This window comes from Ceratina calcarata, unplaced genomic scaffold (genome assembly GCF_001652005.2).
Source record: "Ceratina calcarata isolate Rehan_Ccalc_2016 unplaced genomic scaffold, ASM165200v1 scaffold25, whole genome shotgun sequence".
Classification (NCBI taxonomy): Eukaryota; Metazoa; Arthropoda; class Insecta; order Hymenoptera; family Apidae; genus Ceratina; species Ceratina calcarata.
In genome coordinates this window covers 894,959-910,874 of record NW_017147017.1, presented here as the reverse complement: position 1 = coordinate 910,874, position 15,916 = coordinate 894,959, and the positions used below count along the sequence as shown (strand labels likewise).

Genomic DNA, 15,916 nt, shown 5'->3' with positions numbered 1-15,916 from the left:
TCAATAAAAACGCAAGAAACCGGGTAGCTTCTGCGAGTTTAACGAAGTAACTGGTGACTAGATTCCCCGGAGTGGGACGGACGAGCCGCAGAAGGGTGGCGAGAGACCGCCAAGGGGCAAATTTTCGAGGGTGGTTTCGCGCGTCAATGGTTTATTAAGAAGCACTTGTTTAAAGGTAGCCCCATTTCGGATCCGACAGCCAATTCGACCGCGACGTCTGTGTCACTTCTATACAAATGGACCCGAGCTCACCCCACGGCAATCCGTCGCGTCGTGTCGCCGTAATTGAAGTTATTGCAATATTGTGTCCTGTCAACCCGACTGTCCCTCTTCCTTCCCACCCGTCTTCGCCGTTCCTTCGTCCTCCCTCCGGTTTCGTTGAGTTTCCGACATCGCGTAGCGCGACCGAAACTACTTTAATCATCTCGACCGAGGACAACCCTTCCCGGATATACGCGATTAGAAGCAGCACGTATATTGAAAGTTGTAAAACGAACGGAATTTCGACTCTTCGAATGCAGCTTAACAAACGCTTGAAAAAAGGAATTGCCGCGCAATTGCCGTCCCGCGCTGGACAGGAAATTCAATTCGGACGGTGAATAACGACTAACAAACCGCAGTTATATCGTAAAAAGCAATGCACCGGGCTGAGAATTAATTCCGGCTAGAGTCACTCCGCCCTTCGTTGCTCTCGCTCGTTCCTCTTTCTCCGTCTCCCATTCTTCCAACTGGAACGGTCCCAAAATTCAATAAAGGCGAACGAGTACGAGGTCTCTCCCTCGGCACGGGTTTCGTTGCGCGGAGTTAGGAGCCCGGGAGTCATCGCGCGAGAAACGAGCGGGGTGCGAGGGGGCGAGAGCCACGGTGCATACATTAGCGGGGACAGGGTGGAGATATTGTCTGAACAAAGGGATCGGCTCGTACCTATCGAAAAGGCGATTAAGCGAGGATAAAGTTATACCCTCGCGGCCTACGGTGTCGCCCTGGGTGTCGTCGATTGGTTTTGCGTTAAAATCGCTTCCCAACCGTACACGTGTGCCGAAGTCGATCGATCGGTCACGCTACCCGATTGCGCGGAAAAATTCTAAACGATTACCATCGAAAACTAAGCCTTCTCCTAATCATTACGTTCTACGAATTTATAAAAAAATTCAATGCGCACATATAGTACAAGTATGAAAATGAAGCTGAGTGCATATTGCAATGCCTACATTTTGAGAGTTATAGGATAGAATTAATTTGTATAAAAAATAGCAGTCTATCGAGGTTGAAGTTGAAATTGGCAGAAAAGTCGAGTAGCACGTGGCAGAATGTCACGTGAGGCAGAAGTAAAGTCGTTTTGCGTCGCGTTAAATGGCCCGTTGAAACGAGAGCGGTTTTCAACGAACGGCGAGTGATAAACCACGTCGGCTAGCGCGAGATACGACCAATTAGCCCGCGTGCCAAGTAAGAAGATTTAAGTCTGATCGCGGACGAAGCAGACGCTGCCAAACGGCGAGAAATAGTTGCCTGCGGCTCGCATATTGTTGCTCGCATACTTAATCTACGAGCTCGTTTGTTTCCCGAGATTAACCGATTCCTGGTTAAGATTTGCCAACTGATTTACGGATCAGAAAGGTGGTTTACATAATTCTTCCTCTAAATACCATCACCAAGGATCAACCCCTTGGAAAAGTATTTGAAAAATAGAATACAAATGTTTTGCAAGTTTATTATATAGAAAGTTTGCTTGATGTTTTGTCTAAAGGGTTGATCGAAAGGAGCATTTGTTCGTACAATGACTTACCCCACGTGGTCGTTATCGACGCAACATCCTTTCCTCTTTCTCCTCCCTTCTCCGCCGATCCGCCCCCACTCGTTCTCCGTTCATGCTCCCCCTCCTCGGTGGGAAAGCTGTCTTAGGGGTCTGGCGGTGGTTCACGGCAGGCGGGAGGATCAGCGACCACGTGACCGACGTGACCGGAACCGCACGAAACCCGCGTCGTGGTCCCGCTGGTCCCGTCGATCCTCTTCCTCCTCCTCGGCGCTGGAAACCACAAATACGCACGATTACCGAGGTTCTCGCCGATACGACGCGACGGTCCGCGCGATGATTTTTCCGTGATTTTCGCGCGAGGGAACCGGGCCTTTCCTCCGTTTCCCCGAGCGGCGGTGAGAAGCGTGGCATGCCGGCGACTGCTATCTGCCGCGGAGCGAGTCGGCCGCGGGACTTTGGTATACTGGGAGTATGGTAAGTAGTTACACCCCTGCCACCGCCGCCCCTACCTCGTTGCCGTTCCCTCGTGCCTCCCGCGCCCGCTCCCCTCTCGATCCGTTCACCGAGCCGATCCTGTACACCTCTCCACCGCCCCCACCGTCGACGAACAGACAGAGAGAGAACCGACATCGCTACCGACACCGCCACCGACTCTGAAACCCCCCTCGCGCACCATCAGACGTTTCGCTCGCGGGGCCCCAGGGACGTACATTTGTTCTCATCGGCTGGCGATCATGTTCGCTCCAATCGAGAGACTATCAGTCCATCCTAAGTATTTACGACAGACACGGAAGGATCGAAAGAATTCTGACTCGCCTATCGTTCATGGAACGATACTTCAGATTTGACTCCATACAGAAAAGCTGAATCAATTCAGAATAATGTAACATGCAATCGCCAATTGCAGCTCTGGAAGATATATTCCCTTGGTGCACGCGTCTGAGAAACTGACCACTGCTGCGGAGACTGCAGCAAAGGTATGAAAGACAGAGTTTGCATACTAACATATCCATTATAATAACGTTCCTCTTCCTTTCTCCGGCTTTTACGGTTTCGTTTCCACCCTCTCTATCCACGTTGCATACCGTTTCACTTCGACGCGTGCATAAATTACCGCTTTCAAATGCAAAAGTACCTACCAACGAGACAAAGTTGCCCCTACCCTGTTCAAACTTCCTTCCGCGGTGCGCTTATCTAGGTCTCTCACTCTTTCCAACTCCCTCTCTCGCGTCCACTATCGAGAAGCACTGTTTCTCCCGGATTCTGGTGGTCGAATACCATCCCAACAGAGAGGATGGAACGGAGGCACGTAGAAGGCGAAATCGAAGGAGGAACCGGTAGAACGGGAGGGTGTTTATTAGCAATTGTAATGCAAGATCGCGGAATGCATGGGATCCCCGCGATGCCTCGATACGACGACGACGACACCCGGTCCCGGTACGCGTGTTCCTCGTAACACGATTCTCGATCGCGCGCGAGTACCTTCGAGGGGCTTTGTCTGTCGGCCGACGCGGATTCCACCCAAGGAAATTGCCGATGCTTGGAAAATATCGTTTCCGAATGGAAAATCTTTACACCAACTTGATTTAATAATCATTCTACAAGTTTTCATAATGTCCTATAAAATCCTTTATATGCAAATGTTATTGTTGAAGCGGCTAAACGGTATGCATTCTTTTTTACCTTATTCCATCACAGAACCTAAAACAACTCTTATCAAAGACTTCATAATGTTTTTACTACCTCTAAAACTCCGTTCCTATTAAGAAAGCACAGATTGCCAGTCTTTTCGTTGCAAATCGTTTGCGGTTTAAAGAACGAGTAATTGCGCCGCCTTATCGTATTCTATCTGTATCGAGATTCGTTTAACGACGGCGTTCGAGTTTTACGGCACGTGGGAGCTGATTTGCCAGAATGCGTGTGCGAAACAGTGTAGTACGACGGTGTTGCGTGCTGTAAATCGGGATTGAGTGCTCTTACCGAAAGACGAGGCAATAAAGGATGGCTGCATAATTCGTTTAAACCACGCACGCGTACCGCAACGTCACAGAGTAGTTGCTGCGCCGGTAAATCCAGAAAAGGATCGCTGATGCATCAGCTTATTTCGAACACAATTGAAAAATCTCATGTAAATCGCATATGTTCCATCAGTACCGTTTCGAATACAATTAAAAAGAATATACATAATTTCCATCTTTTTTCACTTTGCAGGCAAGTGTTGAATTCAGAGTTAAACGATAGAAAAGTAACAAATCGTTTATGTTAATGAAGCGTGACGTCACCGGCAACCCCGGCTGGCAATATCAACCCCGTAACGTCGCCGACGAGTAGGAAAACGCGCACACGGGGCGTATCATGGTGTACTCCTCTTTCCCCTCGTTACCGGTGGCGAGCGCGCGCGCGCGCGCGCAACCTTTGTCGACGTTAACCCAAAGTGAATGGACCTATAGCGAGTGCAGGGACGGGTTTTAACTTCGGGGTGACTTACCCGGAGCGTTATCTATTTTGACAGCGCGGTACGACCGCGGTCTGTTCGGGGGTTGATGCACGGGGGTGTCCCCGGTAATTGTGTTTTAACTGTGCACGCTATGCACCTCGGATGGATATCGCGAAACATAGCCGTGTTCGAATTTCACTTTTAATGTCAACCTCCTCCGATTACCGTACGGGATGATTGACATTTTGCAACGCGAAGTTTAATTATTATAATACAAAGCTAACCCGACAAGCGGTTCGCGTCGATACACTTAAATATGTATGTAGACCGTGCCGATATCGCGTTTATGAAAGAACGTGTTCCGAGCACTTGTCGATCGATCGATCATCGTCAGAGTCAGCGAGGGATATTAATAGATGGTGCGTCTGGACGGGTCGTCCGTTTTATTTCGGGACGGGATATTAAATCCGTTAATTTTCTCTAAATTGGAAGCATAATAGCTGTGCAAGCGCATTCACGGCGAGACCCCCGAAGCAACGGTGGCAGAGCGGGAGCTCTGTACGAGCTACGGACGGACGGTATGCAATATGGTATTCAATTTGCGACGGATTCGCTGTCTGGCAACGCAAACAACCGCTATTGGGTTCCATTTAATGAACCGGGCCTGAGCCTTCGGAAGCATTTTTGCGCTGTGGGCACGGCTTAAATTGGACGTACCCCTTCACCCCGCCTACGAGCTCATTTTCTATTTGCTTCCTGCGCGACTTACGCCTCGCTGATTCCGAGCCGACCGTCGCGTCGCTTCGTGCGTCTTGTTTGTTGCAATTCCAAATTGACGTTCGCCGAGTTCGGACGAGGACCGCACACGGTTCATCATTTTATTTTTTTTAACGAGACGCTTGTGTAACCGAGGATTAGCAGTGAGCTAAATTTTCTTGGTCGATCGAGAGGTCCGCTCGTTAAAAATATGAAGGCTTAGGTGAGCAATCCTCTTAAAAAGTTCTTCGAGTCGTGGAAGGATAACGCGAGGAGGGAAAACGGGGCATCGGCCGGTATCGGCGCCGGTATCGTTCCACCGCGCAAGTGTCCGGTAAGCTAAGCGGATCCACCGTAATCCGGATTACGTATTTGCCCGGGTCCTCTGGCCGCTGCCATCTCGATCTCGTGCCAGTCGGAGCCAAAGACGTATTTGCCTTCTGGCAACGCGCCGTCTGTTGCCCGGTAATCTGTTTAACGCTTCGGCCAAACGGCACGCAGTCTTTTCGTCGAAAACAAAGATATGGTTCCTTCTTCTATTACCCGGATACGATTAACAGAACGAACGACGATACCAATGTTCTGGCGGATTCTCACGTTAAATTGTATTCGACTAGTGCCACGTCGAATCGAGAAGGAAGACACCTATTCAACTAGCGATTCCAGATCCGCTAATGTCGAACCAGTAGAAGTACGGAGTTGGGAGAGAGGGTTTCGTCATCGATCGGCAGCGATCTTTAAACAGCGCCATTAACGATTGCGTGCAGAAGCTGAGGGGGTTGCGATCAAATGAATATGATGAAAGAGTGGCGGCATTAGGCGAACGTGCCGTGCATACTGATTTGCGGCTGATTGATTGGACCCCTTTCCACTCGACAACGGTGCACCGTCGTTCAAACCCACCCCCTCCTGCCCCCCTTCTGTCCCCGTTACGGCGGCGGCGGCACCGGGCCGCTTGATTCCGCCCCACGAGTGAGCCAACATCGTTGATATTATCGAGTACCCTGCTATGCTCCGCAGCATCACCGTACCCGCGAATATTTGACGCGACGCGACGCGACGCGCGCCACTCAATACACCCTGATAATTGCACGATACACCGTAAAAAGGGAAGCTTTTTTTCCAACATTTTCCAACGATCAATCCTGCACCGACCGTTTAACCTTCATTAACGCGCTTTATTGTCTCCCGTGATCCGGCAGGGCAATTACAGGCTCGGACACGCGAATATCGTTTCTGATGGACCCATACACCGCGCGGGCAATCGATCCGGTTCGAAATCAAAATGATTAACTTTGCACGATCGATCGGAACAAAGTTTGCTAAGAAGATTCCGAGCACGAGGTGAATTTAAACAAAAACGAGAACCGATGCTTGGCGAGTTTTGGTTATCTTCATTGTCTCGGAATTGTTCGCCTGTAACGTAATTGTTTTTGACGCGGTAATTTTACAGTGTCGTGCGTGCACACACGCGTCTCGGCGAACGAACGCGTCGTGATAACCGGCGTGCTTTTCCTTCTTCTCCGACACCGCCGCCGCACCGCGCCGTGAGATTCGCTCGTTCCTTTTTCTCGACGTCACTCCAACGAGCGCGACAGCTATCCGCTGCTCGGCAGCCATCTGCCAAGTCGCGCGACTCCTCTCACCGTCGCCCAGGTACACCCCGTTTCAACATCTTGCTTGACGTTCTAAGACTCTTTGCCACGTACCGAGCCACCAACGCGTCGTTCGAGCGCCTTGCTGTTCTCTTACTCTAGGAACTCTCAGCTCTTAGCACCGCACTTATATTTAATTTGTTTAATGTGGGATCTAACACTCTTAAGATGAATTTTAACCAATCAGGATTTTGTTCACCGTCATTCAACTACGTTTCAAGATACCAACACGACATCGGAACGTCTTGTACTCTCTTACCAAGCAGTTAGCATTGAACTTGTATTTAATACATTGCGCTAAGATTAGTATGAGGCCTGACACTCTTAAGTAATCAGGATTTTGTTCTATCGAAGAAGAGAAGATGAAGCAAGAGGCGAGGATGAGATCTCGAAGAGCGTATACATATAGTAGTACGAGAAGCTGCACCGCCCGAAGGAAGGAAAGCGGTTCGAGTTCTCCGCTCGTCTCACTCTCTCGACCACGGTTCTCCTCGTTCTTACTTGGTGCACGTGCATGTACGCGTGCGTGGCCATCGTTCTCGCGATCCGAGACGTCAGAAGACGAAGGGAGCTAAGAAAGAAGCCTCGACTCGCCACCAGGATTCTCGGTGGGTTCCGCGAGCTCTCAAAGTAGCCGCAAGCTACTGGACCCGATCCAGCCCTCATCCATATGCCGAACCGAGGAATTCCAAATGCTTTTACAATCATTTCAGCTATTCCGTTTTTAAGCTTTCAGCTAATCAATCTCACGCTTTAGCAAGAATCTAATTATGCTAATTCAATCATTTGATGGCAACAAACGATTTTATTCAAAGTGAAAAGGCTACAGCATTTATTGCGTATTGAATAATCTTTTTTAAGTACTGAATTCACACTTTAATTAGATAGGATGAATACTAGATGATACTAATGCAATCATTTTAGTGGTAAATAATTTTGATCGAGTCGGGACTAAAAGTTCGAAGCATTGATTGCGTACTGGATGAATGTTGAAGGAGATCCGGAGATGGTAGCAGCGTCAGGGCCCGAGGCGGCGCGAGATGAGCCCTTTGAAGCATCCTGGCGTGCGTTCCGTCATGGCTACTTACACTGCGTGGTACTACGCGTACATGCGCCGACGTGTGTTGGCAGGACATCGCGGTAGCCACGCCGTAGAGATGGGATTGGACCGATAGGCTGCGTGTCGAAAATAGAAATATAATCTGATAGGCTCATTGTGCCTCGAGCCACTATCTGCCACTACCAACGACGTATCGTACATTGCTACCTCGGTCATCTTTCTCCTTGTCCTTCTATCCCTTTCCATCACGCGGATTCATGTACTTGCGCGCATTTTCATTTCAATAGAACAGCGAAGACGATGATCTGCCCAGTTTTTTGTTCCAATGCTTTTTGATAATGATTCATGTTAGTTCCTTGTCCCCTCGAAATGTGTCGCGAAAGTACTCGCGGGACATTTTTATGCCAGATTTAAGATAGGCAGGGTTATTTACGAGCGCAGGAGTTTTATGGTAAGGGAACGGATACCTCGGTTTTAATAACTGAGCTTGACCGGTCCCAAAGTATCTGGGAGAAGATCCGCAATTTGTAGGAAAAAAGCCACGGAATGATCCCCCGTTCGACCGCGAGGCTAAGGCCGTAAACCACCGGCACGCAGTGGGAGCGTGACCAATGGCATCGTGATCGTAAAGAAATTAGAGGGGCAGTAATGGTTTCCGGGTACGATGCCTTCCGGTCGGTATACATCTTCCACGGGTCACTCCGCGAACCCGTTATATTCCCTTGGCCAACCCTTACCGTAGATTCATTTTTTTTTTTTTCAATTCCTGCGATCTTGACCGTCGATAATCTACCAGAACTTCTAAACGGATTTTCTTGATAATATCGTACATTTTCCTGGGGTACTAATCGCGTATGTGCCTAATCAAGCAACTCAATTTGTAGAACGATGCCTTGAATCGAGAGGATCGTCACGGTGGAAACGCGCGAACGTACAAACATAGACGCAATCAGGGAACGCGACTATCGGCTCGTGCAGAGAGAAACGCGTTTCGTCCCAAACCCCAAACTACCCCCGAATCGGCTTTACGTAACTTATAATCGAATTGATTTCACTCACAATTGTTCTCGTTAATAATAATTGAATACTTCCTCGGTCTCTTTCAGTCCTAAATGAATTCGCGAAGAAAATGTGTAAGAGGTGATTCTGAGGTTATCGCTAGAAGTTATTATAAAATCCGAAGGGTAGAAACGTTAAGCGAGGAACATTGACCGCGGAGCAAGAAATTGAAGTGGTAGGTGGTCGAACGATGTACGACCGGAAGCGGAAACGATCGTACGAGAGAGCGAGAGCAGGATGGAGTGTACTCCTCCTCTCGATGGCCGACTGTATGGTCCGATACAGAACGGTCGGTCCGTTGTTCGTTCGTCGGATGCACGATTGCGAACGGAACACGGCGGAACGCAAAATGGAACGGGGGGGCTTTCCCGGCCAGGCCGTGTGCGTACTGATTGATCAACATTGTTGCCGAATTAGACTCCAGCGAGATGGGCATATTGATTGGCAATCAGTGTCGCCCGGCCACAACGAAGCCTGTCCGTCCGCCCGGGAAACGGTTGGCTAACGCAAACACCGTCGCACCTGGATCTCCATGATGTTGTTTTTCGACCGGGCGAGTGGTAAAAAAAAAGAAAAAAAAAAAAAATAAAATGGAAAAAATAGCAACGTTGAACGTTCGGACATTTTCGACGCCGATACTGGTCTTTTTTTTCGCTCCAGAGATCTTTGACGGGAACTCGATTTCCGCGTTCTGATCGCGACTTTTGGATTTACAAATGATTGACTAAGCATTAACCGCTTTTAGTGCATATATGAATGAAGTTGGTAACTGTCGCGATTAAATCAGTCAACGTTCAGCAAGTGATCAATAAGGCATTATTGAAATTTTCATATGCATCCTATTTCTCATTTACATAACCACAATACTGGGTAAGATTCTCTTCGAGGCGATGAGGGTGAAAAGATCTCGCTCTAGGGTTAAAAGCGATCTAAAATTCAGCAGGATTTTTCTTTCACGGACGATTAACCCGACTCGTTGGCTGGGACCGCGGAGCTTTCGTGGCTCCCAAGAAACCGCGAGGGTAGCGGAAAAGAATGCGCTGAAAATCGCGCGAAGAGGATACGTCTGGTGGCAGTCGGGCCGGAAAATCGGTGGCCGGTCAATCAGCGGGCGTACCAACCAGAAAATGATCGGTCGAAACGAGAGGAGGATCAGTTATCCCGAGCGCGGAACCGGCCGTATAGAAACGACGGATGCCTCGTGACTCGCGAGCGTAACGCGGAATGCCACTTTCGAGACTCAAGCGGATTCGCTCTCCTCTTTACGAGCTTCGAAACGCGGAACCGAGTATCGATCCGTCGATCCCTTAAGCTGCATATGTACTTGTATCGTATCTTTGTTTCGTATCGTCACTGCGTATCACAGTTGCATATCCCCACTGTGTATTATAGTTGCATATCATCGTTCCGTACCACAGCTATGCATCTGTATACGCATGTATACACCCCCGCTCATACGTTAAGTACTTATTGCATTACGTATTCTATATTTTTCATTTAGTACAATGTTTCAACTGAAATAGTTTTTAATAGCTATTAATATAGAATATATGTATGTCAGATTCTCTAATCGATAATGATGATGCCACGGTTGCCCGTTTATAATGATACGAAACGATGATACAAGGGTATGTTACAAGTGGATACGCGGACTAACAAACTAGCCCATTAGACTGCCGGTATCGTCTCCGTTTTCCATCTCTCGAACCGGGTCGAGGACTCTTCGAGTGGGTACGTTTCCCTTTATTTCGATTCCGGGCGGATTCTCGCTCGCGGAAAGAAAGCGCCTGTTCCCGATTCACCAGCCACAAAATGAAGAAAAAAAACTCGGAAGCGTTCGAATCGTGAAACCGTCGGAGCCATCGTGGAGTTCGAGAGCTCTCGCGGCATTAGAAACCTCGACGACGGCGCGGCGCGGCGCGTTTACGAGCTACGCATGACCACCGACAATGGCCTGGCCTAGGCGGAAGGCCATTCGTCGTTCGAAGCGCGTTTCTTCTTTTTTTTTTCTTCTCTTCTTCTTTACTCTCCGCGGAGAAAAGCGTTTTACCGCAAGTCCTCGATACGCATTACGACTACGCACGGGTTCACACGCGCTGGGAAAAATGCCAGTTAGTCGTCGACCGAGTCAGTAAAGGCAACTTGCCGAGAATGAGTAATCTCGTCCCGATTTTACCTCTCGGCGCGATATGAACACCACGTCAACCTGGTTCCCGCGAGATTTTATCGGCGATCGGCGAGCGAAATTAATTCTTTCGCACGTCGTTCTAAATGTGATTTCATCAAAAGTAACCATTGCGATTTTAATTTTATTACCCGACTAATAAAGACAATATGCGTTCAATGTCCAAAGACGCACGGAATAAAATTCACATAATTATTTTTAAGTGATAAATGAAAATCCTGTGTAAATTTCATTTCATAAATTAGTCATTTTCAATTTCCACTCTGTTACACAGAAGAATGGGTATTCGGAGAAACGTAACGCGTTAAGATGAGAGGATTCCATGGTCCTGCAAGAGGAGCATCTTCCTGTCGGCGATCAAGCGCCGGTAAGCCTTCCTCGGCGAGATAAGCCTTGGATTCGACCCCGGAGCTTGATCACCGATAGCCCGGCCGTTGCTAACCTACTCTCCCGACTCTAGACACCCAATTCCAAATCCTTCGGCACCCTTTCCGGTTGCGGGGCCGCAAAACCGGCTGATGCCTCTGGCAAACATCCACCACAGGATCACCTTCCCTCACCGCTTCAGTTTTACGGCCTGTTAAATGAACTTCCCCGTGCTCTTTTATATCTACCGTAGTCGGGTCATTTTCGTAGACTTCAGTTATCGTTCCTCTCTCCATTCGTCGATTCACGATCCCGATAGCAATTTTCCGTGGCGTTAAACTTGCAGAAGATCGACTTTGAACATTTACTGAATTTGTATTGGTAACATAAACGGAGCTTGAGCTGATAATTAAGGAGCCTGGCAAAGAAACAATTACGAAAGAAGAACTGCGTGAAGCATAGACAGGCAATTAAAGCGACGCGCTTAGGATCGCGGGCTGGCAAGTTTTCGGTGGGCGAGCCCTAACAACGCGCGGAATGCAGTTTTGCGAACGGGTATGAGGTAAGTGGCAACGGTAGGAGGAGGAGCAGTAGCGGAGTACAAGCGGAGAATAAAAAGATGAGAGGGAGATTTAAAGAATAAAGCGAGAGGGAACGAGCGAGATACGACGGGCGAGAGAGCCAGCCTGCCCGGTAGCAGTTTCCCAAACCATCGCCATTAATAACCAGCGAGATTATACGCTGCTGAAGCCGGGGCAAAAACCGAAGCTCCGGCTGAAAGATGCTTCTGATGCACCCGTGAGATTCGAGATCGATGCACCCCGTCATCGAGAGATTCATTTTTATGAATACTCTACGGAAGACGAACCTTTACGGAAGTTCTATGAATTTGTTGAGGAAGCAGTTTCACGACCGGTCGCTGCTGCACGTTTCGTCCGGCATAATATATTCGAGTACGAGAGGGTGGTCCTTATCGCGGATGTAACACCGGTAAACACGGAACGCGGGCGGCGGCCAGAGGCGGCGGCTCTGCTGTTCAGGGGCAAAGAGAGAGGGAGAGAGAGAGAGAGTTTCATCCTCCGGGTTACGTACACGTCGAACTCGGTGGCGGTATTTGGACAGGCTGTCGAGCGCGCAGACGGTCGTGGAACACCGGGGCCAACAAACAGTACAATACAATATTACAATCCAAGCAACGGGCACCGGCGCAGGTACAACGCAGTGACAGCGCAACATATCAACCGCGGTCCTCTCTCCTCGTTCCGCGTCGAGTTTCATCCTTTTCCGTGACTCGCGAGCCACGATGCCTCGCGTCCCTGTTCGATTCAGCCGACGCAACGCTCGCCTCTCTTCCAACTCGGCCGACCAACTATATCTGATTGGCCTGATCATTAATCACCAGTGACCGTACGGCAACCCTGTCCCGCGAACGAACTCGTGGAATCGAACTCACCGGGGTGTACGTGCTGCCGTTTCTCCCCCACCCTTTGGCGAACGGGAAAAATCATACGGACTCCTGGATACACTCGAATTTCTTCGGTCGATCCGTAATCCGGCCCGAATAAAAACCCGGGACACGATTGGCCGCGGCTAAGTCGATCAACCCGTCGGATAATTAATTTATTCAAGATTCGTCGATAAGCGACTTGCAAAACTCGGCTTTCAGCGAGCGAAGATCGTTTCGTTAAGGAAATTACGATGTCGTTTACGGATCCGCCCTCGGTGCCGCGTTTTTCGGTGCACTTCAATTAATCCCTTCTCGCCTCTTAATAGCGCGACTCCAAGATAATTGGAGAAATTAACATGTTTTTTTAAGAGTACCGGAGCACTGTAAATAATCGGATTAAAGAGATGAAAAGGAGGAGCGATAGTCGCGTGGCTGATTTTATATTTCGGTAAGGCGTTGACTCGTCGTAAACCACATTACCTGGCCGACGATAAAGACCGGTCGCGGGCTCGTTATCCTTATTGGGGGGTGAGCCGAGAGGGTGACGGAAGAAACACAAGCGGCCCGATAATCCGGCTATTAGAGGCGTCCCCGAGGAGATTCCAGGGGTCAACCGATGGATCGGCTACGGATCGGTGATGAACCCGCGAACTAAGGTCACCCGAGGATAGCCCGGGGTTCGAGTTTGTCACGATGGCAGGACCCAATTTGTCGTAACAGCCTCTGCCACGTAGCTTTTTCCAACTCCTTATCCTAAGACCTCGACCGGGAACCCAACGTATCGCACGGGCCAACCTCCCTAACTGGACAAACTGAATCGCATTGATTGACCGCTCGCCGGGTAAAAAAAGGGGACATCGGGTTCGACTGATTCGTCTTATGGACCGCCGGGACCATTTCCTTCGCGCGTTACATCTTGTCGAAATTGATATCCGATATCTCTTTCATTCGACATTGATAAAACTTCTAATCGCAAACTTTTATCTATGCGTTTACGCTCCTATGACATCTCATTCAATTGTACACTTTATAATATGGGGATGTATTTGTTTCGATATCGCAATTTGTGTACGTATTAAAGAATTGATCAGAATGAAGTTAGAGATGCAAGAACCTGAGAGCAGTTAGTGGTTCCTCGGGTGTACAAATAACTTACATGACGCGAGTTATTCGATAGCGAGACGGGAACGGGAGCGAAGAGCAGCAAGAAAGAGGAGAAGGAAACGAGCGGACCGTACGTCAGTTTATCTTCTGGCATACGTCGACTATTAATCAACGGAACCCTCCTAATCGTTTGACGAAGCAATCGATAAATCAATAACTTTCATAAACTGAGGCCTGGTAGTCGGATAATAGCCGGTCGCACGCCCCGTCTCGGAATGAAAAAAACAGCTGAAAGGTATATGTATATAAAACAGGCAATGTCGCTCAAGCTTTTCATGCGAAGCTCCTGTCGAGCAAACACGAAGTGCAATCAAATATTCATTTGATAATTTTTTCTGAAGCACGAGACGATCATCTTGTACAAAAGAATAATTGAGGTTTTATATCTTGTTTGGGTGCATTACTTCCGGGGCTTACAAGGTGGTCTACCGCAGAGCCGTATCATTGCAGTCGAGTTTTAACGCGTTATTAAAGCGTGGAAGTAGCTGGCCCGTTTGGTCGTCGCTCGCCTTAGGCGAGGCCACCGGTACACCTCGAAATCCATTAACCGCGCTCGGACCGACCAATAAATTTTATTAATACATTCGTGGCAGGGCAATATAAAGACAACCGGCATTGTGCGAGATAGATTCTAAGACGTTGCGAGTTCTTCTCGCCTCGCAAACCGTAAACTTCTTGGGTAGCGATAATGGGAGAGCGTTTTGCGGCGACCAGAAAACCACTCCGCCTTCCGGGATCCCGGTGCCGAGTGTGGAACGTGGAACACGACTAATGCATTTGCAGTCTTAAAGCGACAGCGCCGTGATTGCCAAACACATATCGGTACTTCGCTGCCCGCCACAAGGAAATCTCTGCTTCCTCCTCTCGATACTCCTAGATTCCGAATTAAATCGATATCCTCCGTTATCCTTTCAGAATATTTCTTCAAAATAACGTGACTAATGCTTTTACGTGGAACGTGATCGATCGTAATTTTCAAAATCTATATCCCAAAGTTCCATACCATTCCGAGTAAATTGGGATACGTCAGAGACGAAGTATACAGCTATTACTGTAACGAAGAGCCGTCTCGCTAATCTCGATCTAACGAGGTACCATTTAAATATCAAATTTAGTCCGATGATCGGGCACCGCGATCCCAAGAGGGCTATGATCGGTTTCCAATCTGGCGGATGCCTTATTACAGGTCGAGTTTGTACACCGAACCGCGTGCACGTGGACTTTACCGGAGACGACCAGAGCCTAGCTACCGGTCGTCAAGGAGAAGAGACGAGTCAGACGAGAGAAAGGAAGAAGCCTACTCGAGGCCCCGCGCGTACGCTATTAAACACTATAATTATTATTTAAATTCCAGTAGGATGGCTCCCGGTGTTGCGGCACTCTCTTCCCTACCCTTTTTCTTATTATTCCGTTCCCTCCACCACCGCCGATTCCTCTTCCTCTTTACTCTCGCTCTCGATCCTGCTCGCAAAGCTTTTTGCTCTCGTATAGCTGGTCGCCGTCCCGAGCCTTTTGCTTTTTCAACTCGCTTTGCTTTCGCTCCGCCCGCGCGTAGGCGCGACTCTCCTCTCCAAGAGTGACCGAGAGACAAAGAGAGGGAGACAAGCGTAGCCCGGACTTATAGCTATGGCCACCATCGGATGGTTTATTGCCAGGACCTGACCCCATGTAATCACTATAAACTATACCTTCTTCTCTTGCTCCCCTCCTATCTACGTGCCCGCATTAGTTGCCATTACGCGTCGATGCGCCACTTCCTATTTCGATTATTTCACCCGACGTCTTTTTAATCTTTTGCCAATTCTCTGTGTCGTATCTTTATCTACTTAAATGATAATCCCATGCATGTTCCAAATGTAATTCGCGGCGTTCATTTTCTCAGCGGAATACCGTTCGGAGGGCGACGAGGCGTGTTGGAGAGAGGCTCTCCAACACGTGAACATCGGTGAATATCAACCACCTAGGCTCCCTTCGAGTCCGATGCAAATAATCCTCTTCCTCTCATGACCGGAGAAAAACAATGCGCCGGAT

The 15,916-nt window shown here is 48.8% G+C and overlaps 1 protein-coding gene and 1 long non-coding RNA gene across 3 annotated transcripts in view; one reads left to right on the top strand and one right to left on the bottom strand.

Annotated features, from left to right (window-relative positions):
* The window catches only part of LOC108622891 (uncharacterized), a 93,717-nt gene extending 91,504 nt beyond the window's left edge, over positions 1-2,213 (bottom strand). The window contains exon 1 of the transcript XR_001916510.2: positions 1,787-2,213. The gene's annotated coding sequence lies outside the window, so the exon portion shown is untranslated. The remainder of the gene's footprint in view (positions 1-1,786) is intronic.
* A 2,822-nt stretch (positions 2,214-5,035) lies between these two features.
* On the top strand, positions 5,036-7,907 carry LOC113464062 (uncharacterized). Of its 2 annotated transcripts, none has more exons than XR_003388887.1 (4): positions 5,036-5,172; positions 6,792-6,869; positions 6,962-7,212; positions 7,600-7,907. It is a non-coding gene; the product is annotated as an uncharacterized LOC113464062 (long non-coding RNA). The 2 variants fall into 2 exon arrangements; XR_003388886.1 differs by having other exon boundaries at positions 6,959-7,212.
* Positions 7,908-15,916: the final 8,009 nt, after the last annotated feature.